The sequence below is a fragment of the Acomys russatus genome, chromosome 5, assembly GCF_903995435.1.
Source record: "Acomys russatus chromosome 5, mAcoRus1.1, whole genome shotgun sequence".
NCBI classification, from domain to species: Eukaryota; Metazoa; Chordata; class Mammalia; order Rodentia; family Muridae; genus Acomys; species Acomys russatus.
In genome coordinates this window covers 64,265,203-64,290,162 of record NC_067141.1, presented here as the reverse complement: position 1 = coordinate 64,290,162, position 24,960 = coordinate 64,265,203, and the positions used below count along the sequence as shown (strand labels likewise).

Below are 24,960 nucleotides of genomic sequence, written 5' to 3'. Positions count from 1 at the left end.
ACTGAACATTCAAGTCTAGTGTGGTGATTTGTGCCTATCACCTCAAACTTGGGGGGATAAGCAGGAGGATTGCCATAAGCTTGAGGCAGCCTGGCCTACACAGGTGAGTTTTAGGCTAACCTAAACTACAGTGTGACATACTGTCTCAAAAAGACAAAAAACAAACAAGCAAACAAAAAACCCTCCAGTAAAATATAAAGTAAAGGGGTTGGAGAGATGGTTCAGTGGTTAAGAACACTGGCTGCTCTTCCAGAGGATTCGGGGTCAATTCCCAACAACCACATAGTGGTTCACAACTGTGGATAACTCCAGTTCAATAGGATCCAATACCCTCACACAGACATACATGCAAACAAACCAGCAATGCGCATAAAATAAGTAAATCATTTTAAAAGAATGTCTATATGGCCATTTTATGATTAAAAGCACAGGATCAAAAGCCACTGTCAATGCCAAATGATTATAATGTCTTGAGGTCTCAGATTGTTCTTTCTCTGTCGCTCTTTGAAACAAGACCTCTCAAGGCTGGAAAGATGGCTCAGAGGTTAGGAGCACTGACTGCTCCTCCAGAGGTCCTGAGTTCAATTCCCCAGCAACCACATGGTGGCTCTCAACCATCTGATGCCTTCTTTTGGCCTGCAGGTATAAATGCAGGCAGAGCGCTGTATACATAATAATACATAAATCTTGAAAGAAAGAAAGAAAGAAAGAAAGAAAGAAAGAAAGAAAGAAAGAAAGAAAAAGAAACAAGACCTCTTTATGTAACCCCTATTATCCTTGAACTCAACAATCCTCCTGTCTCATCCTCTGTGTGCTAGACTTACATGCATGCATCACCATGTCCAACTGTAGAACTTGTGACTCCCAAATTAATGGGTGAGACGACATATTTGTGCTTCATGATGAATATAGTATCATTCTGAATTGTCTCCAGAAGGAGACGGAGAAATCAATGAAAACCAGGAAAATTTTCTCAAAGGTAGTGGGAGTGCAAGAGTCAAGCTAGCCTGTCTAGTAAATGCTTTTAGGAATAAGGTCAATGATCATTCTCCTTCCCCTGCACCCAAGAAGCTTCAGAATGCCGCTGTCCAACAGGCTGGGACTCACACAGGCTGGAGGTTGGGTTATTGGTTTGGTAGCAAGATTATTCATTTGGAGGCAGGGTATTATGTAGCCCAGGCTGGCCTCAATTTTATTATGTAGCTGAGGATGCCTGTGGGCTTCTGAGTCTCCTGAATTCACCTCCTGAGTGCTGGGATCACAGGTGCGAACAACGATGCCCTGTTTATGTAGTGCTGGGAACTGAACCCAGGACTCCATGCATGCTAGGCAAACACTCTACCCACTATGCTACATCCCCTGCCTCAAGCTGAATCTTTTTTTTTTTTTTTTTTTTTTTTTTTTTTTTGGTTTTTCAAGACAAGGTCTCTCTGTGTAGCCTTGGCTGTCCCTGACTCACTTTGTGCAACAGGCTGGCCTCGAACTCACAGTGATCTGCTTGCCTCTGCCTCCTGAGTGCTGGGATTAAAGGTGTGTGACACCACAGGGCTCGAGTTGAATCTTGAGAGCAGGCAATGGTCAGACTTGCAGAACCAGTCTCCCTTTCCTTTTGAAGGGCTTCTTCAGTCAGTGATCTGGCAGTTTATTTGTCAATATTATTTGTTGTTAACTTAATTGTAGGAAATTGAAAAATGCAAAGCACAGCCATGAGACCCTTAAGGCTGGTTAATCTTTCTAGATTGCAATCAATGTAATTTTTACTGGCTGGTCCCATCTTGATTGTAATATGCTGAGCCTGGAAAAGCTGCTGAAGGCTTCAAGTCCTGGTGTGCACAGGGAACAGACAGGCTCCATCGTCTGCCTTTGCTGCTGGGGAGTGAGAAATCGCATAGGGGACTAGATTGAACAATTTGGTTTCCAAATGCCAATAGAGAGAGGAAATCAGTGTCTGGGTGGACACAAATAATGTTGGCTCTCCTCTGAGAGTGTAGGCTCAGTCAAGCCCTTTAGGGCCCACGACTTATATGCTGGTGTGCTCGGAAGGGCCATAGCTCAGACTCAGCCTTCAGTAGAGGAAACAGACAAATCTGAAAGGCCACAAAACACATTCCCTTCCCATCAGCCTGGCTTACTTAAGATTATTTGGAAAGGCTTTCCTCTTCAGTTTTATAGTTCAAACACAGTGACCTTCCCAAATCAGATGCCTGAGATTTCTCTGAGCATTCAAGATCTGTAAAGAATGGCAGAAATGGTCTTTGTTTTCCCCTCTGGACTCTGATTTTCTGCACCAAAGAATGAGGAACAGACATATCCATCCATCCTGCTGCCCCTTTCTTAGCCCTGAAATACGAAGGGGCTTCTGGCTTTGGCATTGCCAGGGAAGAGAGAGGCTTTGCTCTTTTTTTGGGTACCTCCGAATACCCAATCCAGCAATAAGCTGTTTTTTAAAGAGTGAAGTTGGGGACCAGAAACAGTGGGATTCTAATGACATCAACCGATGCTTTTTACCCTCTACCACAGAGCCAGCAAGTGAGCCCGAGGCCTAGTCCAGATAAATGGGGAGCCAAGAGGTAGCATGCGAACATTTTTCCAGCCCTTTATGAATATAAATATTTAGCACATGGTGTTTTGCAGAATTAAATCTCCAAGCCCAGATTAGCCTAGTAATATCATTATGTAGATGCCAGGGATGAGCTACCTGTGACTGTTGTGTGCCTTGTCATTCAAGGATGCCTGTGACGACTTGATGCACTTTAATTTGCCAGGGCAATCATTAATTGCATATGAAACAGTTGGTGTTTGGCTTTAAGGGAAGCTGATTGGGTCAGTCACTGAGCGTTTGGCTCAGTGATCTACAGCTGGCTCTTTGCTCCAGCACCCCTGCTTTCTTTTCAAAAGCATTCTCAGTCAATGTTTTGGGGACCCCCTGAGGAAGAGACTGTGAAACACTGGGGGCTTTAATCTGTGTTTTCCTTTGGGCTTTATGGCTTTAATTTTAATATTTTGGATAATAAAGAATGATTTTAAATTAAATTTTCGAGTCTGCCATCTGTGATTGTTTGGACTTTTCCCTCCTCTCTGGCAGTTCTTTGACTTAATGTTCCTTGAACAGGAGGAAAAGTGGGTTTCAAACAGGAGATGAGCAAGGGGCAACCAAACAGGGCAAGCCCACAGTATTTACAGAAATAGGGAGAAGATTTGACCATGGCATTTGGCCCTGGAAGTTGGGTTGTGGGGGCGGTTGGTGTTCAGAGTCAAAAATCACAAAAAGGAATCAGATATAATTGTAACTCTCCACTATTACCTCTTGCTTTGTCTTTGAAAACATCATTGCCAAGGTTATATCTTGGTTTGTCCATCTGTTAGAGAAGTGTCCTGTTGCTATAATACACACCATGACCAACCTGGGGAGCAAGATGCATTGTGCATTTCTAGGTTACAGTTCATCACTGAAGGAAGTCAGGACAGGAACTCAAGGCAGGAATCTGGAGAAAAGGACCAAAGACCAATCAGGTGTGTTTGCACACGCCTTTCATCCTAGCAAGCAGATCTTTGTGAGTTCGAACCAGCCTGCTCTACATAGAGTTCCAAGACAACAAGGGCTACATAGACATAGACTCTGTTTCAAAACCAAAACCAGAACCAAAAGTTTGCTTCCTTTGGCTTGTTAGGCTAGCTTTTTCAAACAGCCCAGGCCCACCTGCCTAGGATAGGTGCTGTCCACAGTGGGCTGTGATTTCTCAGATCAATAATCAATCAAGACAATATCTTATAGACAGGGCCAAAGGTCAATCTGATTAAGGTGATTTTCAGTTGAGGTTCCATTTTCCCTAGTGACACTAGGTTGTCTCAATCTGACAATAAAAGCTAGTTAGTATAAGAAGTGGTTTTATTTGTTTATTTGTTTTGCAGTAATAGGATTGTTAGAAATACAGTCACAGAGAGACCACTATTTTTTTTTTGTTTGTTTGTTTTTTGTTTTTTGGTTTTTTTTTTTTTTTTTTTTTTTTTTTTTTTTTTTGTTTTTTTGAGGCAGGGTTTCTCTGTGTAGCCTTGGCTGTCCTGGGCTCGCTTTGTAGACCAGGTTGGCCTCAAACTCACAGTGATCTGCCTGCCTCTGTCCCCGAGTGCTGGGATTAAAGGGGTGCGCCTCCACACCTGGCTTGAGACCACTCTTTCAATGAAGAGTCTGAACTTCATTCTTGGTAAGGAAAGTATGCTAGGAAGACTGGATACACAGAGGCTGGAAGTGCACTTGGTTTTTAGACTAACTCAGGTGGTGGCGGCCTGTTTTCCCCATTGGCCAGTGTGTGTACTCATGCCCTATTCAATCGGATAGTCTTAAAAGAGATGGTCACAGGAAACGAAAAGGGGAAGGGGAAAAGGGTCACTGCTCCACACTATCAAATTTCTGGACCTCATCAGAGAGCCTTTTTATAAATAAAAGTTTTAGCAGGGTGTGTGTGTGTGTGTGTGTGTGTGTGTGTGTGTGTGTGTGTGAGAGAGAGAGAGAGAGAGAGAGAGAGAGAGAGAGAGAGAGAGAGAGAGAGAGAGAGAGAGAGAGAGAGAGAGAGAAGGTCTCACTATGTAAACCTGGCTGTTCTGGAAGTAATTAGGCTGGCCTTGAACTCACAGAGATCCTCTTGCCTCTGCCTCCCGAGTGCTGGGATTAAAGGCACGTGCCACAACAGCTGGCTCATTTTTGAGACAAACATGTCACTAAATTGCCCAGACTGGCCTTGGAATTCCTCTATAGTCTAATCAGGTAAGTACGATACAGACTGAACTACATCCCCAGCCCTAGCAATGAGATTCTTAAATAAAGAAAAACTCACTGAAGAGGCATCCTTACAGATTCCATACTATTCCTCTTCAGGGGACAGGCCCTCAAACCCAGGCATTGTCCTTATCCACTGAAAGCTAAAACAGCTTGAGCGCTCATGTGTTTCCAGATCTTCAGTTAAACCTGAGAAATCTCTGCCTCCACATTCCTTCTTTATGTTGTCAGCGAGACCAAGATGGAGAATTTTTTTTTCACCTTCGAAGGGAAGTGAGGACACATCATCAGCCCCACTGCAGACCACAGCATTAATGAGTCAGACAGACAGCGCCACTGAACACTGAGACAAATGCTGAGCGAATGCCAGGATAAAATGAAAAAGCACCTGCCAGCTGAGGAGCTGGGATGACAAGTGGGTTAGCGAGGGAAGGCGGGAGTGTGGGGTTTGCACAGCAAAGCGAGGAGCTCCTCCTGCCATGCCTTCTGCTAGTGGGAAGAGGTTTCTTGAGGGGTCAAGTTTTGTATTTGGGAGGGAGGGGAAGGATTTAAGGTTAGTTCCAGGAAGAGATACTTATTTGAAAAGAAAGATGAGCTCTAAGAATCAGGAGAGCCACCTTAAGTGTTCCCCAACACATGAGGAGTGATGGAGTTTTAGAGGCCTTCTGTTACGGTGACATAGGAGGCTTTTTGTTGAATCACTTTGTAGCTGGGGCTAGCCTCCAACTCAGTCAAGATCCTCTGCACTGCACTGTTCCCAGTGCTAGGATTACAGGTGCGTCACCACGTGCAGCCCCGTAGAAGCTTCAGAGTGAATTATTAGCTTCAGAGTGAATTATTTTACATCTGCTGATCTTCCCCTCCTAGTTTCCCTCCCCCTAATCTGCAACCTCTGTACACAGAGAAGGGTCAAATTCATTGCTCCGTAGGTCAGAGGGCAAAGGTTCGTAAGATGACCTTGAAGATCAGGGAGGCAATAGCCCTGACTGGGAGCAAATCAGGAGCCCAAGTAAGCAGGTATTTATCATAGTTCTAATACCACACATGATCATATTTTGTCCCACATGACTTCTAGAGCAAGAGATAAGCTGGAATCAATATTTCTCTCACTGTCCTCTCAAATATACAACACACACACACACACACACACAGAGAGAGAGAGAGAGAGAGAGAGAGAGAGAGAGAGAGAGAGAGAGAGAGAGAAATAGATCCTGTTTCCTCCTCGTCGTCTTCTCTAAAAAAAACCCCTTGTACCCTTAAGTAGATACAACCTTGGGACCCCCCAACCCCCCCCACCCCTGGTAGTGGAAAACAACCCCAACAAGTGCCTATGAAAAAAGCCTTTAAGTCTCATGAATATTTAGCTCGTCCTCATGTAAAATATATGACTTTGTGTAAGGATCAGGCGAACGAGGTGCATGATTTTTTTCTGATTTATGGGCCTGGAGACGGATTATTCATAGCAGAGCAGCTGTGTGGAAAGATTCATCCGCTGCAAAATGTGATTGTACATCAGGCAGTGTGTGGGAACGGAGCTATGACTAATGGCTGCTTTACATATAAATGAGAAGGTTTGTGCTAGGAACTGTAAAAAAATACAATCACTCAGCTGACGGCAGGCTTCTTATCGCGGATGCAGGAGAGGGACCACCAGAAAGGTAGGCGAAGGGATGCCTCCCCTCCTCCAGAGCCAGGTCAGGAGATAGAGGATAGAGAGAGGAGACGGGGGAACTTCGGGGAAGCAGGAGTCTACTTTCCCTGGTCCTTCTTAGTCTCTGCATTTACCCTGGCCTTTCTAGACTCCACCAAAGGCACACCTGGGTGGAGAACGTCCCCATAGAAGCACTATGTTGTCCGTAGTTCCAGCATCTTGAAGTGATGCCGAAGATCTCCTGAGCTCAGCTTGGGGGCTGCTGAGGGTTCAGGTCCATTTCAGAGGCAGAGCGAGGAGCATCAGGATAAACCTCAGAAGAGGGAAACATCTGTGAACCTGAGGCTTTCCTCTGCCACTCCTCAGTCTCTCCTGCTTTCTGTTTGTTCATCTCTCTCTCCTCTCTTGTAGCTGAGACAGGCTGTCTAGACATTGCAGATGTGGACAGATGTTGGGTCTGTAATTTATAACAACGGCCTCCAGAAGGCAATTCCAATTTGTTTCGGTAAGGCTTTGAGTTACAGGCAGAAAAAATATCCTGTAAATACCGTTGACTTACATGGTAACTACACCAAGGGTTTTACTTAGTGAACAGTCGCTAGCTGTAGCACAATTACACATCACTGCAGATTACTGGAGAATTTAGTGTCACTGAGCAGGCAACGGCCACCAAACCAAAGTCCTGGCTTTGGGAAGGGGTGGAAAACAAGGGCACTAAGCCATGATAAGTAGGAATTCATGTATATTTCCTCAAACTATCAATTATCCTCTATTCTGAGGATTCAGTTTTATCTATGTCATAATTAACCCCAACTAGCATACCAAACTCCAGGCAAGGGTATGCTGGTTATAGTTTTCAACTGATAAAGGCTTAGGCCATGTGGTATCTGGGGGTACTCACAAAACCCTCAGACAAGCATGAGGCTAGTGATTAACTTCCCCATTACTGTAATGGGCTACATATTCAACAGCAGGGCTGAAGGGCACAGAGCCATCTTCACTTTGTCCTGGTGACCGATGATTCAACAGCTGTCCAGGCTAACAATGAAGCTGACTGGACCACCCGCGTTGTGAAGTCTGTTCTGGTCATACCAATGGGAAATGGAAAGGTACGGTTTTAGAATACTTTCTCAAGAACTTAAGTTGCTTCTTATTCCCATCTGGGCTGGTGTGAGTGTATCAGGGGGAGAGGGGAGGCTGGTGCTAAAACTTATGGATGCAAAGACGTTAAGTGATCTGATCTTGATCACAGTGTTGGCATCAGGAGCCATATTTGCACTGGGGGTGGGGGGTCTGTCATCCTTGAGAATTCTGACCAGCTGGTCCTTTTGGGATTAGGGGATCAGAACTGGCTGGCAGCTGGGAGCTCAGGCGTCTCTGGATGTATAGGGTTGCAGCTGAAATAGCCATCAAGGTGTGTGTGTGGGGGGGGGGGGGGAGGTTGGGAATAAAAGGGGCAGAGAATTGTGGAAAGCAAATGAACATATTGACAGTGTTGTACAGCGGTGTTTAACCCATCGCCAACCTCTTCTGATTGGTTTGCTTCTTGTAATCTTACCTTTCCCCTCTCAACTGTCCAGAGATCAAATACAACCTAAGCTTTAAAGGCCTCTAGTCACACACACCCAGGGCTTCCACAGACCCTGAAACAAATGGCTCCTGTCTTTTTTTTTTTTTTTTTTTTTTTTTTTTTTTTTTTTTTAGGACAGATACTACCTAGAGATTCTTTGATTCTTTGAGAGTGCTGTTTGAATTCTTTCTCTTCTTCCCTGGCTTCTGCTTATTTCATGCTTGGTAGCCATCCAACTAGAGGGATATATCTTGCCCTCACCTGAAGAAATGATCTATGTTGCTATGTTAATAGAGCTTCGGGACCAATCACTAGCTGGGAGGGAAGGCTACTGGAGCCAAAGGAAGAGAGGTCAAGGTTATAACCAAAAGTACACTGGGCATGGCCTCAGCCTTGCCTAGGAGAAAGAATGTTAGCTGCAAAGGATGGATTAAGGAAGCAATTTTCATCTTCCAAGTTTCAAGTTTTCAGCCTGGGCTGCATGCTGAATTCAAAGCCACTTTGGGAAACAGTGAAAACTATGTCTCAAATGAGCTAACAAACAGAGAAGCTTTGGACCTGTGGACATAGCACTGTCAGTAGAGCGCTTCCCCTACCACCCTGCAGGTATGAAGCAGCCTGGGTTCATTCTAAACTCTGCATATACCAGGTGTGGTACAGGCACAGGCCTGTAACCTTAGCACTGAGGAGGTGGGAGCAAGAGCATCAGAAGTTCAAAGTTATCCTCAATTATATAGCAAATTTAAAGCCAGCCTACACTATAGGAGACTCTGCTTCTTAAAAGAAAAAAAAAAATTAGTTTTTGAGCCGGGCAGTGGTGGCACACACCTATAATCCCAGCACTCAGAAGACAGAGGCAGGCAATCTCTGTGAGTTCAAGGCCAGCTTGGTCACAAAAAGAGTTTTTAAAAAAAATTAGTATTGAGCCAACCATGGTGGTGTATGCCTTTAATCCCAGCACTCAGGTGAGTCACTATCAGTTCGAGGCCAGCCTGGTTTACAGAGTGAGTCCACGACAGGCAGGGCTATTACACAGAGAAATCCTGTCTCAAAAAACCAAAATAAAATAAAATATAAATAAAAAAATAAATTAGTATTTGAGCTGGGTGATGGTGGCATACACCTTTAATCTCAGTGCTTGGGAGATAGAAGCAAGTATATATCTCTAGGTTTGAGCCCAGTCTAGTCTACAGAGTGAGTTTCAGCCAGGGCTACACAGAGAAATCCTGTTTCAGAAAAAAAAAAGTAGTATCTGATCCAGGCCTGGTAGTACATGAGCTGTAATCTCAGCACTTATTAGGCAGAGGCAGGAGGATCACAAATTCAAGGACAGCCTAGGCTACAAAGCATAACCCTGACCTCCTCACCAAAGCAAAGAACTTTACAGTTTGGGAAGCAGTGCTGAGATTCCTGAGGCATGTTTATATGGAGACGTTGAAAAATACAAGTGCATTCTGCCTTCCAGGGACCTATGAAGATCTCCATCCCACTGAGATGGGGTGATGATAGAGGGGACCCCTGGAACCCCAGAGATGCTTCTCAGGGTACCAAGCTTCATCCAGCTCCCTGGCAGCAATGGATGTGGGTGTTTGTACTACAGCCCCAGGAGGGCTGTGGGTAGAGGGAGGGGTGCCCTCTGGTCAGGAAGGACGAACTAATTATAATGTTAGCCAGGAGGCAGTGGTGCACACCTTTAATCTCAGCACTCGGGAGGCAGAGGCAGGTGGATCACTGTGAGTTCGAGGCCAGCCTGGTCTACAAAGTGAGTCCAGGACAGCCAAGGATACACGGAGAGACCCTGTCTCGGAAAACAAAACAAAACAAAAACAAAAACAAAAAAATCAATAATGTTAACAGTGAACAAGACTAGAGAGGTTATTGTGTGCCAGGTGTAGATTGCCTCCCTCCCTGACGATCCATCTATGCATTAGTTCTTTAAAGAAAAATGTACCCACTGCCAGAGAGCAGAGCTTTCCTCAAAATATGAGGAAGCACAGCACCTACAGTCCCGCTCTGTGTCTCCTGTGAGCATTATCTGGAAGGTCGAGTACAGTTTCTACATGTGGAAGATAGAAAAAAGTGGGAAAGGGAGCTTCGGGGAACTGACTCCATAGATGTCTTCAGGCAGTCTCGGAGGTATCATTGGACTTTGAGAGACTTAAAGAAAGGATGGACTGTGGCTGGAGAGATGGCTCAGAGCCTAGGAGCACTCGCTGTTCTTCCAGAGGACCCAGGTTCAATTCTCAGTACCTACATGGCAGCTCACAACTGTCTGTAACTTAAGTATCCAGTAGATCCAACACCTTCACACAGAAATACATTCAGACAAAACACCAATGTACATTAAAAAAATTAAAAAATAAAGGACAGACCTACTCATGCACAAATATGCACACGAACATATGTGTGTTTATACAAGCACCTCTTTACCCCCTGGCACTGAAAGACTTCTGAACCACTGGGATAAGTAAGACCAGATATTTCAAGTACAAGGAGATAGTTGAAGAGCTGCTCTCGCTTTACAGTCTTCTGTAGCCTTTTGTTGTTGTAGTTTTGTCTGAGACAGGGTCCCTCTACATAGCCCTGGCTGTCCTGCAATTCACTGTGTAGACCAGCCCACCCTCCAACTCACGGAGATCCACCTTTCTCTGCCTCCCAAGGGCTAGGATTAAAGGTGCACACTACCGATCCCAGATTTTGTAGGCCTCTTAATCAGATAATCCAAGCCTGGGCTGCTGGAGGACATGGGTGGAATAGGGTGAGAAAGGGCACACCTTCAAGTGTTTTCCAGTGGGTGTAAGGTCTGTTCTTGGTTCTCCAGACTTAATCATGTCCCAAGGAGGCCTGATGTCACATATGTCTGGGAAGGTCTGGAGCAGGGGACACACACATCCAGAGGCCAATATTGGGTATCTTTCTAATACTGATTTCAAACTAATTAATTTGGAATATAGTAGAAGACCAGGCACTTTGGAGGCAGCAGGCCTAGGGTTGAACTTTGTTCTTTTCTATTTATTACCTTCCCATCTATCCATTCACTCAAATACTTAGTGAACAGTCATCATGCACTAGGTGTTGTGTGTTCTCTTTGGGGCAAGCCGTTGTTTAAACTCAGCTACTTTCAATTCCCATAGCTACATAACACGGTTGTACACACAGTTGACACTTGGCAAATGCTTGAACGTTCCAGTTATACCTTTTGAAAATTATTTATTTTTATTTTATGTGTATCGGTGGTTTGCCTGCATGTATATCTGAAGTTACAGACAGTTGTGAGCTACCACTTGAGTAGTGGGAGTTGAACCTGGGTCCTCTGGAAGAACAGCCAGTACTCTTAACCTCTGAGCCATCTCTCCAGCTCCCATTTATAACTTTCTAACAATGTCTTTCCTTGCTGACATTTCCCCCCCGAAGGTAGCTGAGGGAATTTTATAACAACCCAGAGGATCACCACTTCTTAGAGGTTATGAAAACAGTGGGTCAGGATGTGACTCTTTGGTATAGTTTCAGCCCTGGGAGCAAGCTAGCCTAGCGTGCTCTCTCTCCTCACTCCCCTCCTCCCACCTCCAGTCTGTGAGCCTTTCATGGGCTGAGACTGTGTCTTCATGTGTTTAGCATGGTGGCCATAACATGCTTGACAGTGCTACAGAAAAAGCGGGTGTGGACTAGAGTAATGGCTTAGCAGTTAAGGGTATATATTGCTCTTGCAGAGGATCCAAACTTGGGTCCAGCACCCATATCTCAAAACCACCTATAACTCCAATTTTAGGGAACCTGATGTCCTCTTCTGGCCTCAGTGGGCACCTACACTGTGCAACCCCCACTCTACCCAGATACCCTTCATTTAAAAAAATTTTTTTAAACCAGGTAGGGGGGGCACATGCCTTTAATCTCAGCAGAGGCAGGCGGATCGCTGTCAGTTCGAGACAGGCCTGTTCTACAAAGCAAGTCCAGGACAGCCAAGGCTACACAGAGAAACCCTGTCTCGAAAAATCAAAAATAAATAAATAAATAAACATGCTCAGGGGCTTTGAACACTTGGTCTCCAGTTTCTGGCACTGTTTGTGGAGGCTTAGGAGGTGTGGCCTTGTTGGAAAAAGTATGCCACTGGAGGTAGATGCTGCGTGATTGTTAGTTCTCTCTCTCTCTCTCTCTCTCTCTCTCTCTCTCTCTCTCTCTCTCTCTCTCTCTGCTTTGTGCTTGTGGTAAAGGGTGCGAGCTCTCAGCACTGGGTTCCTGAAGCCATGCCTGCTGCTTGCTGCCATGCTTTCAATCCTGGTGGACTCTTATCCCTCTGGAACTATAGGCTCAAATAAACTCTTCTATAAGCTGCCTTGGTTATGGTGTTTTATCACAGCAACAGAAAAGTGACTAGTACAGAGGGGGAGCTGACCAAGTCTGAGTAATCACAAGGTTTTCCCAAGGTGCAACATGTCTGCAGACCTCTGTGGCAGGAGCTGGAGAGAAGGCTAGGCTGGTACTGCTGCGGTTGCTGGGGGAAGTCTTTTCTAGCGGCTGCTTCCAGCGTGGCACATATAGAGCCCAAGGAAAGGTGGGCCTGACAGGAATGCGGTTTGGAGCCGTGAGCACCAAGCAAAGAAGCTGGTAAATCTGGTCTGTCTATCAAGAGCAAGAGGACACTTTAAAGCAGCGCTGTTCTCTCCGTCCAGAGACAGAGGTGGCACTGAGTTCTTTAGGCAGCAGATGGCAGAGACCTTGGAGTAGGCTGGGGGAAAGGGGATGGTAGAGGCTAGAATGGATGAGCCCTGGACTTGCAGAGGAAGATGAGGGAGGAGCAAAGCCGGGACTCTTGGGTTTGGTTTTCTGGGTTTTGTTTTGTTTGTTTTTAAACACACCTCCTCTCCCCCCCCCCCACCCCCCACCCCCGGCCCCGCTATCCCGAACTTGCTCTGCAGACTTAACTGGCCTGGAACTCAGATCCGCCTCTGCCTCCTCAGTACTGGGATTAAAGGTGTGCTTCACCACTGCCCAGGCTGATGCCTGGGTTTGTAAAACTTGCTCTGAGCATCTGTCTGCTCCTTGGAGACTTTTGAGGAAGGTCTCCATTAGCCATCACCAGTGCATTCAATTCCGGTGTAAGTGGAGTTCTATTTCTAGAGGATGAAGAAATGAGCAAAAGCCTTGCTAACCTTGGTGGGGGTGGGGACGGAGGGAGACACCGAGAAGGTCACTTCCCCCAAGCAACCTCTTGTTATTCAGGCACTCACACTCTTCTCCCCAACTCACCCAAACCCAAGTGTACGTCTTTCCCTCTGACCTCTCAGACCTACACACACTTCCAAGCACTCCCCACAGGCCACTCCATTCTGCTCCTATTTATCCTCATCTCCCCCAAAGCTCCTGCACCCCTCCTTTCTCCTCTCTCCTCCCGACCTCCCCCTCATTCTAGCCCCAGCCTCCCTTTGCCTCCACTTCACCCTATTAAGAAACAACCACCCCACAGAAGAAGCCTGTGCCCCTGGCGGCTGCTCCCTGAGCCCCGCCCGCCCTCCCTCCTCCTGCTCCTGCTCCTCTCCTCTCCCTGACAGATGCCTCAGAGCCCCGGGCCGCAGTTAAGGTGACGAGATGCAGCAATTCTTTATGAACATTTCATTCCTGCTCGCTACACGACGTAAATTAGATGGTGTGTTACATTCGGGCAATAAGAGAGATATGTCACCACGACGCTGGCCCATTGGATGGAGAGGGTAATCCTGCCGTGAATTTCATTACTGCTTTTATATAGACAGAATTAGCTCGGTGACAGCGAGCCTGATTGTCTTTCACTAGGGGTTTGGCGAAGAGCTGAAAGGATTTCACCCTGATGTGCACACTACTGAGTGACCCCGCTCACCAGCGGCTCCGCTGATTGCTTTGCACCTTGCAGACTCCGCAACTGGCTCAGCCCCTTGCCGGCCCTGGCTCCCTCTGGGGGCTACAGCCCACCCCGCCCTTCCTGGCTTTCTCTGGAAACCAAAGCCAAGAGACCTAATGGAGGAGTCACAAGGTCATGAAGGGATGTGTCTGTGGAGAGGAGGAGGGCGGCAGAGCTAAAACCAAAATCAAACAAAAATCTTCTTGTGACTAGTCTCTCCTGGCCGGGTGCTGAGGCCACTCACTCTCACCACTTCCGGGAATGGATAAGAAAGCCCATGTCCAGCTATGCAGGAGCTGGTACATCCTCTTGGGATACGCCAGCAGAGACTGCACAACCTTCAGTGAGTTCCTGTTCCTTGGCCTGCTGTGTTTCTGGACCCGATTCCCTTCCTTAAACTTTCTTCTCATGCCTGATTAAGTCGTCCCCAACCCATACATAGACTTCCTCAGTCCTTAGTAGGACCTACATGGCGCTAGTCTTTGCCATGGAGAGAGCCTACCCAAGCACCTCCCTATACTTGGCTTTCTGTCCACTCCCTCCTTCGCCTCTGGTGGCTCCTCAGCTATGACCTTCTGCCAAGGCCTTTCTGAAGCAGCTGGCTGCTCCTGGGATTGACGAGGGCCATGGACCATCACCAGGCTCCTGGTCACCACTCTGGTTTTTTGTAGAAGCTCCTGGAAGGACTCTTTGAGTTTCTAATCTTTGGGGGTTCAGGGATCATGCCTGGAGCAGACAGCATAACCACCTCGAAGCCTCCTTTTCTTTTGGTCAATCCAACATATCTGACAGGAAGACTCCTCTGGAACCCAGAGCAGTGAGGGCTGTGGCTGGCTTGGGGAAAGTATTAAGGTCATGGTCTCCAATTTCCAGTTGGGGGAGGGGTTTTCTGGAGCTCAGCAGAGCTGGGAGGTGGGTGCTATAGGCCTGAAATCAGGTCTCCAAGGGACACCCAACTGAGCTTCCCTCCCAGGTGCGGCCTTTACCTGCCAGCCTGCTTACTGTTGTCACATCTCTTTCTCAGAACATCTTGCACCGATGGGCCCTGACATTTCTCACCAGGTCAGGACAATTCTGAAGGACCATCCTGGCTCCTGGGACACGCTAAGGCTTTTTCAGATGACACCAAGACACAGCCTAACTTTTCCTTCTTTCTAGTTTTATCGTTATCATTTATACGTATGGATGTTTCGCTTGTACCACCGCGTGCCTGGTGAGGCCAGAAAAGGGCATTGGAGCCTCTGGAACTGGAATCACAGATGGTTGTTAGCCACCTTATGGGTGCTAGGTGTTAAACCCAGGCCCTCTGGAAGAGCAGCCAGGGCTCTTAAATGCTAAGACATCTCTCTGGCTCCTTCTCAGCACAGCATGGTAGAATTCTTGCACAGGATGATGCTCTATTCCAGTCTGCTTCCAGATCCAACCCGAGGGCAGTTCCTGTCCTGTGTGCTCACAGGGCCACCACAGGATGAAAGTGTGTAAAATATCATTCCCTGGGAGATACAGTTTCTGTTTTTGGTCGTCGAGGTTGACATTGTGGTTGTCGTCATCTTCACAGCCGGCCTCACTCAGCTGGTACAACAGGGGTCAGCACATAGATAAATGCCCAGCCTTCCTGCTTTACCCTAAGGATGAGGTTCTTTGTAATTTGTCCTTTATCTCTTTACCGGAATGACCTCTCCAATTGGCCAACTTGTTGTTCAGGAAGACAGTCATGATTGTGAGGTTTTAGGGGTTCAAACTGCTGCTGTTCTGTCACCCACATCTCTTTAGTTTTAACTTAGTTTGGTTTTTGAGGTTTAAAAAAAATTTTTTTGTTGTTTTTGTTTCTGTTTTTTGAGACAGAGTTTCTCTGTGTAGTATCCCTGGCTGTCCTGAACTCACTTTGTAGACCAAGCTGGCCTGGAACTCACAGAGATCCACCTGCCTCCACCTCCTAAATGCTGGGATTACAGGTGTGTGCCACTGAGCCTGGCTTTTGAGGAAGGTTTGTGTAGCCCAGGCTGGCCTTGAAACTGCTATGAAGCTCAGAGTGATTTTGATTTCCTAGCTTCCTGCCTCCGCCTCCTGAGTGCTGGAATTATAAGTGTGGGCCATCACGCTGAGTCTGATACAGTGCTGGAGACTAAAGCCAGCTCTTCCCGCATGCTGAACAAGCACCCTGCTTACTGAGTCACATCCTCACTGCATGTTTCCTTTCACACTCTGTGGATGTGTTCCTAGTGGGCTTTCCTCATCCAGACCAAAGCTTCCATCATCACAGTGAGGATAAAGGCAGGCTCCCAAGGGAATCCTGAGATCAGTCTCCTCCTCTGCCTTGTCAGGCCAGTCAGATAGCTCAGCAAATAAAAGCCATTGCCCAGTGTCCTCTGTTGGATGTCCAGAACCCCTTTATAGGTAGAATGGAGAGGACTGACTCCATAAGGTGGTCCTCTGACCTCCACAAAGCACCATGCCATGTGTATCTTTCCTCACAATAATGATAGGGTTTTATAAGTTTTCAATTTAAAAAGTCCTAAGATCTCTTTTCCCCAGGGGATAGGGAAGAGGTTGGCAGTGGTCACATGATTGTTACTCTTCCATGTCTCCTCCTGAGTTCACAGCCTTATCAACTCTTTGGAATGAATGGTTGGTACAGGCTTTGCCAGTGGAGCCAGAGCTTGGCCCCAGGGCTTGCTCTGGGGCTCTTCTGGGAGCCATGTTTCTCTGGAAGACAAAGGCCTAGGTCGTTTGTTTCTGGAACTTTCTGTGCAAGGACAGATGCTGAACAGAGCCAGGGAGCTGGGGATGGAGTTTCTCACCCTACCCCCACCCTCTTCTGACATCATAACCCTCACTTCCTGACACTAATTGGTTGCCTTGGAAACAAGTTCCTTAAAGTGCAGGATGACTGGATGTGGTGGGAGGGAGAGCCACCAGAGCCAGCCTTGTCACAAAGAATCCACAGAGCCCCTCAGAATCAAGCAGAGCTTCCCAGAGTTGCTTTCCTCCTTGATACACATCCTTGGAAGGAATAATTGCCAACTCAGAAAAATTTTATGGACATTGGTGGTCCAGATTTCTTTTTCTTTTCTTTCTTTCTTTTTCCTTTCTCTTTCTTTCTTTTTTTTGTTTTTTTTGTTTTTTTGTTTTTTTGTTTTTGTTTTTGTTTTTTTGAGATAGGGTTCCTCTGTGTAACAGCCCTGGCTGTGCTAGACTCATTTTGTAGAACAGGTTGGCCTCGAACTCACAGAGATCCACCTGCCTCTGTCTCCCAAGTGCTGGCATTAAAAGAGTGTGCCACCACTGCCCGGCTCCTCAGATTTCTTAATAGGACTATTCAAAGGTAGCCCTGGTTTGCCATGCCTGCCATTCCCTGCTTTATTTGGGGGTATATTGCTTTTGAGTGGGGAGATCTAATTGCAAAGTCAGAGTACAAGGCAAAAAGAAAAGAAAAAGAAGAGGCGGGGGATGGGAAGGGAAGGGAAGGGAAAGAAGCAAACATAAACCAGCCACTTACTCTGGAGTAAGTGGTTATCAGAAGTGATGGGTGCTTTTCAGCACCGGATCAGAAGCAATCTTTTCTAAGGAACTGTTTACCTACCTTTGCTATGTTATAGAGTCCGCACCAGATGCAAGGGGTACAGTCATGAGCTGACAGAACTCTGCCCTTAAAGGAGTGAACCAGCTATCACACTTCCGAGCCAACCCTGACTTTCACATTGTATGTGACACCCCCATAAATGAATACACGCAATAAAAGTTTTTTTGAGACAGGGTCTCTACATAGCCCCCACTGTCTTAGAATTCACTGTACAGGCTGTCGTCAAACTCACAGAGGTTTACTTGTTTCTGCCTTCTGAGTGCTGGGATTAAAGGTGTCTACCGCCACGCCCAGATTCTGATAAAAATATTTTTTAATAAGTCCTTGGGCTAGAGAGATGGCTTAGTGGTTAAAAATGTGCTGCTCTTCCATATGCTGCAAACCCCACTAACCTTTCAAGGACCCCAGGGTCTTCCCTCTTCTCTCGAGGCCAAGGAGCAGAGAAATGGTTAAAACTTGAGGGTGAGAACAGAAAGGTATCCCGGTGCTGTGTGTCCTCTGAAGTTTAAGCACCAACACCAGAAACACAGCACCTGTGTCATGCTGTCACACTCACATTTCTAGCCCAGTAGCAGTAATTTCGACAACTTCTAAATTGGCCAGTACAGAGAGGTGTGTGTGTGTGTGTGTGTGTGTGTGTGTGTGTGTGTGTGTGTGTGTGTGTGTGTGTATGTGATATTCCACTGATAGTCTTGGGTGAGCATGTGTTCCGGAGATGGGGGATTAAGGAGTGTGTGTGTGTGTGTGTGTGTGTGTGTGTGTGTGTGTGTGTGTGTTTTCCAAATGCTTGGCTTTTTTCAAAATGGCTTAGAGCACTACTGTCATTTATGGGGTTTAAAATGTCAGAACAGGGCCCGAGGGGAGGCAGGGGAGATTAAACTGCAAACAGTGAAGGTTATAGATGACGTTTCTGATAGGCTGACAGGCAGACTCAAATGATGCTGCACTTTAGCAGTCATTTAAACACACACACACACACACACACACACACACACACAGAGGCCATATTCCCTCGTCCATCTCTCCATATTTTAATGGTATAGTCTAAAAGCTAAAATCACAAAAGCTTATATTAAAAGTGAAAGATTAAAAAACAAAAATACCTCACCACAGCTCTGCTTTCAGAACCGGCCAGAAATTCCCTGTGGTTTGTATAGACAAATGCACCTGCCTTCCTGATATGTGTGTTTAGTTTCTGTCTCTGTACATATAATATTCTGTTTGGTTTTTTTAGACAAAGTCTCAAGTAGCCCAAGCTGACCTTGAGTTTAATATATAGCTGAAGTTGACCTTGAACTTCTGGTTCTCCAGGCTCAACCCCTTGAGTACTGGGACCACAGGCTTTATCATACCCAGTTTATATAGTGCTTGAGATAGTACTTAGGGCTTTGTGTGCACTAGACAGAGCACTCTGCCAACTGAGCTATATCCCAGCCCCCTTTGTATTACTTAATTCTACCACTTTTCCACACAGCATCCTAATTAAAAAGTAAATATATATATATATGTATATGCATATATATATATGTATGTATGTATGTATGTATGTATGTATGTATCCAACTGTCTACCTGAGCTTGAGTTTACTAATTTGTATAATGCAGCAGGTAAAGTTGAGATTCCAATTTTATAAAGCTAAGGACCCTGAGACTCAATGAGGTCTAATATGTAATAGATCACCCAACTAGAAACGTATGAGGAAGCCTCAGAGTTTCTTTTTATACTTACTGTTTTTGTTTTTTGTTTTTTTGAGACAGGGTTTCTCTGTGCAGCCTTGGCTGTCCTGGACTCAACTCACTTTGTAAACCAAGCTGGGCTCGAACTCACAGCAATCCACCTGCCTCTGCCTCCCAAGTGCTGGGATTAATGACATGCACCACTGCTCCCGCCCCCTCCCCCATTTATTTTATTTTATTGTTTTTTGAAACAGAGTTTCTCTGTGTAGCCTTGGCTATCCTTGACTCACTTTGTAGACCAGGCTAGCTTGGAACTCACACTGATCCACCTGCTTCTGCCTTCAGAGTGCTGGGCTTAAAGATGTGTGCCGCTATGCCCAGCAACGCCCAGCTCTTTTTATATTTATCCAGAGTCCTCCCCACTATTTTTGAGACAAGGTCTTCCTATGTAGTCCAGGCTAGGCTTGAACTCACTATGTAGCCCAAGCTGGCCTTCCTCTTGATCCTTCTGTCACAGTCTCCCAAGTGCCACAATTAATGATAGGCTTATGCCGCCATGTCTGGCTCCAGAGTCCTTTTCTACGGGTGGTGGCTCTAACCTAACTAGACATTAGAGTCGGCTGAGAAGCTTTAAAAGCCACCAATGCTTGGGTCTTCTCACAGATTCTCTGATCTGAAGGTCCTGAGAAGTGCTTACTGTTTGTTTATTTTGTTGAGTTGGCAGGCTGGCCGTGAACTTGCAGCCACTCTGCAGAGCGTCCCTAGGGCTGGGACCACAGGTGAACACACTTTGTTGATGTGCTGTCTGTTTGTTTTTGAGGGTGTCTTATTTCCTTACCTCAGCTGTTTTTCTTTTCTTTTTTTTCTTTTTTTTTTTTTCTTTTTTTTTTTTGGTTTTTCGAGACAGGGTTTCCTCTGTGTAGCCTTGGCCATCCTGGACTCACTTTGTAGACCAGTCTGGCTTCGAACTCACAGCGATCCGCCTGCCTCTGCCTCCCGAGTGCTGGGATTAAAGGCGTGCACCACCACGCCCGGCTTCTTTTTTTTTTTTTTCTGAGACAGGAACTCACTCCTTAGACCAGGCTGGCCTCGAACTCACAGTGATCTGCCTGCCTCTGCCTCCCAAGTCCTGGGATTAAAGGTGTGCAGGCATTCTCCAGCACTGCCTGGGTCATGCATGGTATGTTTTTAAAGGGCCAGTAACTCAGGCAGGTTGAGTTCCAGGACTTAGGAGTCAGACCCACGATGCTTTTGTTGTGAATGTACCTTCTCATCGGCATCCTCTTCAAGGTCTGTCTCTCCCTCAGCCTCCCTGTAGGCTTTTGCTCGGGAAGATGAATCCTTTCTTGCTTCTACCCCACCTGCCTCCTGTTTCTCCAAAGTGCTCAGTGTGTGTCTACCTCAGGCTGGTGGATGAAGAAGTTGCTGTCTAGATGCCCCTCTCAGGTGGCCATCCAGATGTGTGAGACTTCTGATCTCTTGCTTGGCTCGCTACAAAACAGGCAACACTTAAAGGCTAGCTGAAGTCTGTGGGGGCAGAAAGCTGGTTTCTGCTCCACAGCTATGCGAGCCTGGGAAAAATGTTTGACCCACCCCCCTCACCCCCATGCCAGTTTCCTTCATTTTCTGGGTATGAGAGTGTAGTCCTCTAATCCCCACAGTCAAGAGGCAGGGGCAAGTGGATCTCTGTGAATTTGAAGCCAGTGTAGTCTACACAGAGAGTTCTACAATATCCAGGCTTCATGGTGAGATCCTGTCTCGAAACAAAACAAAACAACAAACAAAAATAAAAAACAGTGTCATCAGTAAAAAGGTACTGTTTGGGCTAGAGAGATGGCTAAGAGGTTAAGAGCACTGGCTACTCTTCCAGAGGTCCTGAGTTCAATTCCCAGAAACCACATGGTGTTGGCTTATGACCAACTATGATGAGTTCTGGTGCCCTCTTCTGGTATGCAGTTGTACATGCAGATACAACATTGTACACATAATAAATTTTTTTTAAAGTAATACTTTTCATTTATTTATCCCAAGCCTATTCTACATCTTCTAGTCTCACCTGTCTTTATCTAGCTGTTCACTCAGGGCAAGAATGTGATGGTAGGGCTGAAGAGATGGCTCAGCAGTTAAGAACACTTGTTCTTACAGAGGACCTGGGTTCAAACCCAGCCCCCGCATGATGGCGTCCACCACTTGTAGCACCAGTTCCAGAGGGTCAGACACCCTCCTCTGGCCTCTATGGGCATCAGGTACGCAGGTGACACACAGGCCAAACAACCATATACATAAAATAATAAAAATTAGTAGAACAGAACAGGACAGAACAGAACAAAGCCCTTCTTTCCCTCCGGGCCTGCCTCTTCCAGAAGCCGCTTCTGGAAAGGACACCTTCTTTTTGTCTCCCTGTGCCCTGCTACTGTGAGTGGCTCCCACTCTGACGTTTATCTTATTTGCCAGTGTGGGTGGATTTAGAGTCCAGACTGAGACACTGTGTGTGTGTGTGTGAGGGTGTTTCAGAGAGGATTAGCAAAAGAGGAAAGTGAACAGACCCATGAACTGGGTCTAGGATGAAATAGGAGAGGAGGAAGAAGGAAGAGCTGTGTGCTGACATGGCCTCTTTTTGACTTCTGGCTCACCATGATGTGTAGATCTCGGCTCCTCGGAACGCTTCTCCCATGCCCCAAGATGGACTGAGCCCACTGAGGCCATGAGCAAAATAAATCTGTCTTCCTGTCAATTATTTTCATCAGGTGTTTTGGTCACAGTGACAACAAGCCAACTAACACCCTCACTGTGTTCTGATTTGCCTCTTTCACATCTGCTTCTCTCTCTGGTCTGTGACCTCCCAGAAGGCATGGACCCTGTCATATTCCTCATGGAGATGAGGTGAAAGGAACAGGAAGACCTGACAATCATCTTGTGAATTCACAGACCACGCCCACTCCTTTCACTAAAGTCCTCGAGTAAGAGTGCTTTGGTTTCTGGACCTCAAAGGGTAGCATCATCCTTCTTATAGCCAGGACGGAAAAGCTAAGTAAGAGGGAAGGGACTTAAAATTAGCCTCTGACCAAACACTGGGCCCCAGTTCTTCCCCTGGATTTTCCTCAGTGATGCTAGGTGCCCAGGCCCAGCTCTAACATCTGCAGCCCTGAGACTCATTCCTGTCCTGAGGGAGCTGAGCACTCCTCTTCTCTTCTGTGTGAGTTCACACTGGAATAGTTCCAAAGGAACTTTCAGAAAGAAACCAGGAAAACTCAAAACAAGCAAACAACATTTAGAAATACAAAAAGAGAGAGCTGGAGAGATGGCTCAGCAGTTAAGAACACTTGCTGCTCTTCCAAAGGACATGGGTTCAATTCTCAGCACCCATATGGCAACTCACAACTGTCTGTAACTCCAGTTCCGGGGGACCTGACAAAACACCAAAGCACATTTTTTAAAAATTATATATATATAATACAGAAGTAGGATGCAGATGTCTGATCCTAATTGATTACTTCTACACCTTTAAGAATCACTTTTTGAGCTAGGTGTGGTAGGACACGCCTATAATTCCAGCACTCTGGGAGGCAGAGGCAGATCTCTGTGATTTAGAGGCTACTGTGGTCTACAAAGTGAGTCCAGGACAGCCAAGGCTACACAGAGAAATCCTGTCTCAAAAACCAAAAATAAAATAAAATAAAATAAATAAAAAATTTTGAGCCAGGTTTGGTAGCACATGCCTTTAATTCCAGCACTTGGGAGGCTGAGGCAGGCAGATCTCTGAATTTAATACTAGCCTTTTCTACAGAGCTAATTCCAGGACAGCAAGGAATACACAAAGAAACCCTGTCTCCAAAATCAAAAACAAAGTCTAGACAGTGGTGGCACACGCCTTTAATTCCAACACTCAGGGAGGCAGAGGCAGGCAGATCTGTGAGTTTGAGGCCAGTTTGGTCTACAAAGTGAGTCCAGGACAGGGTGGCACAGAGAAACCCTGTCTCGAAAAACAAACAAACAAAAAATCCAAAACCAAACACACACACAAACAAAACAAAACTTAAATCTATACCTATCAATCATTTCAAGACAGAGGTGAAGATGGTACCTGCCTATAATTCCATCACTCAGGAAGCAGAATCAGGCTACAGGTCAGCTACAGCTATATAGCAATTCTCTCTCTCTCTCTCTCTCTCTCTCTCTCTCTCTCTCTCTCTCTCTCTCTCTCTTCCGCCCCTCCCCCATCACCCCACTTCTAGACATTTTTGCCCCTGTCTAAAATAATGTCTGCCTAGGGAGATAGGCAACTAAATGCAGTTCTTATAATCAAGGAAGCTGAGCTAGACAGTGGTGGAGCACGCCTTTAATCCCAACATTCAGAAGGCAGAGGCAGGTAGAGTTCTGAGTTCCAAGCCAGCATGCTCTAGAAAGTAAATTCCAGGGTAGCCAGGGTTACACAGAGAAACACTATTGGGGGAAAAAAACAAACCAAAACAAACAACAATAAAAACAAAGAAAGAAAGAAACAAACAAAAAAAATTTTTTTTCAGGGAAGCTGAAGCAACCCCTCATCCTTATTTGGCTTAGGGGTAAAAGGTCAAGGCCAGTAATGAACCAGGGCAACAGAAAATGTTAAGAAACCACACCCCAGATCCCAACCCACACAAAGGGTGGCCTCTGGGGCACCCTGCTGTGTGTTTGTGATCTTCAGCTTGGTCTACCATGTCTGGTTCTTACTAGTATCCCTAGAGCCCTTAGCACATGCCAGCACTGTGTCAAGACTGGCCCAACCTTGTGGGCCAAGGACTGAACCTATTATAGTTCAGGAAATGGAGGCTGTGACACTTCCAAGGCCACCTTGCTATAAATTCCTCTATCCCCAGGCTCTGTGATAACCTGCTTAGCTTAAACACAAGGAGGTAGTGTTCAACATTTGGTGATGGTAATCATAACAGCTAACATTTATTGCACATTTAACAATGTGCCAAGCATGTCACCCATATCATATAATTCAGAGTAGACAGTAGATATCCATACCCTTTTTAAAGACAAGGTCTCATGTAGCCTAGGCTACCCTTGAACTCTCTATGCAGCTGATGATGATCCTGAACTTTGATCTTGCCCCAGCCCCCTGTGTGCCATCACACTATGTTTTATATAATTCTTATTTTATAGATGAAGACACTAAGGCTTAGGGAAAAAAAAAAAAAAAAAAAAAGGAGCACTATCCACAGTGCCACAGCTAATAACTGAAAAAAGCCAAGGGTGTGTGTGGGGGGGAGGGGTAAGTAAACCCAGGAGGTGCAGAAAAAAACGACCAAAGCACCATCTCCCTATCAGCATCACTACCAACCTGGGGGCTCCCCACAAAGGAAAAGAGAAGCCCTCTTCAGGAGCGGAAAAGGAGGCTCGACACTTTGATCAAGGTTCTTCCGGCCTTTGGCTCCAGGTCCTTGCAAAGGCACCTTTTACCTGGACAGCTCTGCAGGGGACCAAGCTGAACTCAAGAGATATTCTGGAAGACTGGACCTGGTCCTCCTCTTCTCAGGCCTCTAGGAAGTACCTTCTCACCTGCTCTATCTAACACAATTGTCTGGCACTTGGAATGTCTGGGTGTGGGTCCCCCAGTATGCAGAATACCAGAGCCTCTAGAACCCTCTTCTAAATAGGAATGTCTCATTCCCCCCTCGCTGAATCCTATGGCCATTGAATCTTGGCTTGAGCTTTCTTGATGGGCGTCCTTTGCTGAGAGAGCCATCCTGGTACCTAAGGGAAGTAGAGAAAAATCTAATTCATAGCCTTCCCTCCCCACTTCCTCACCCCCAACCCCCAACCCCCAAACCTAGCAGTCA

The 24,960-nt window shown here is 46.2% G+C and overlaps 1 long non-coding RNA gene across 1 annotated transcript in view; it reads left to right on the top strand.

The window, feature by feature from the left end:
- Positions 1 to 6,283: 6,283 nt before the first annotated feature.
- LOC127189646 (uncharacterized) overlaps positions 6,284 to 24,960 on the top strand; it is a 28,421-nt gene continuing 9,744 nt past the window's right edge. Inside the window, exons 1-2 of the long non-coding RNA XR_007830666.1 lie at positions 6,284 to 6,435; positions 6,840 to 7,537. This is a non-coding gene — a long non-coding RNA (uncharacterized LOC127189646). The remainder of the gene's footprint in view (positions 6,436 to 6,839; positions 7,538 to 24,960) is intronic.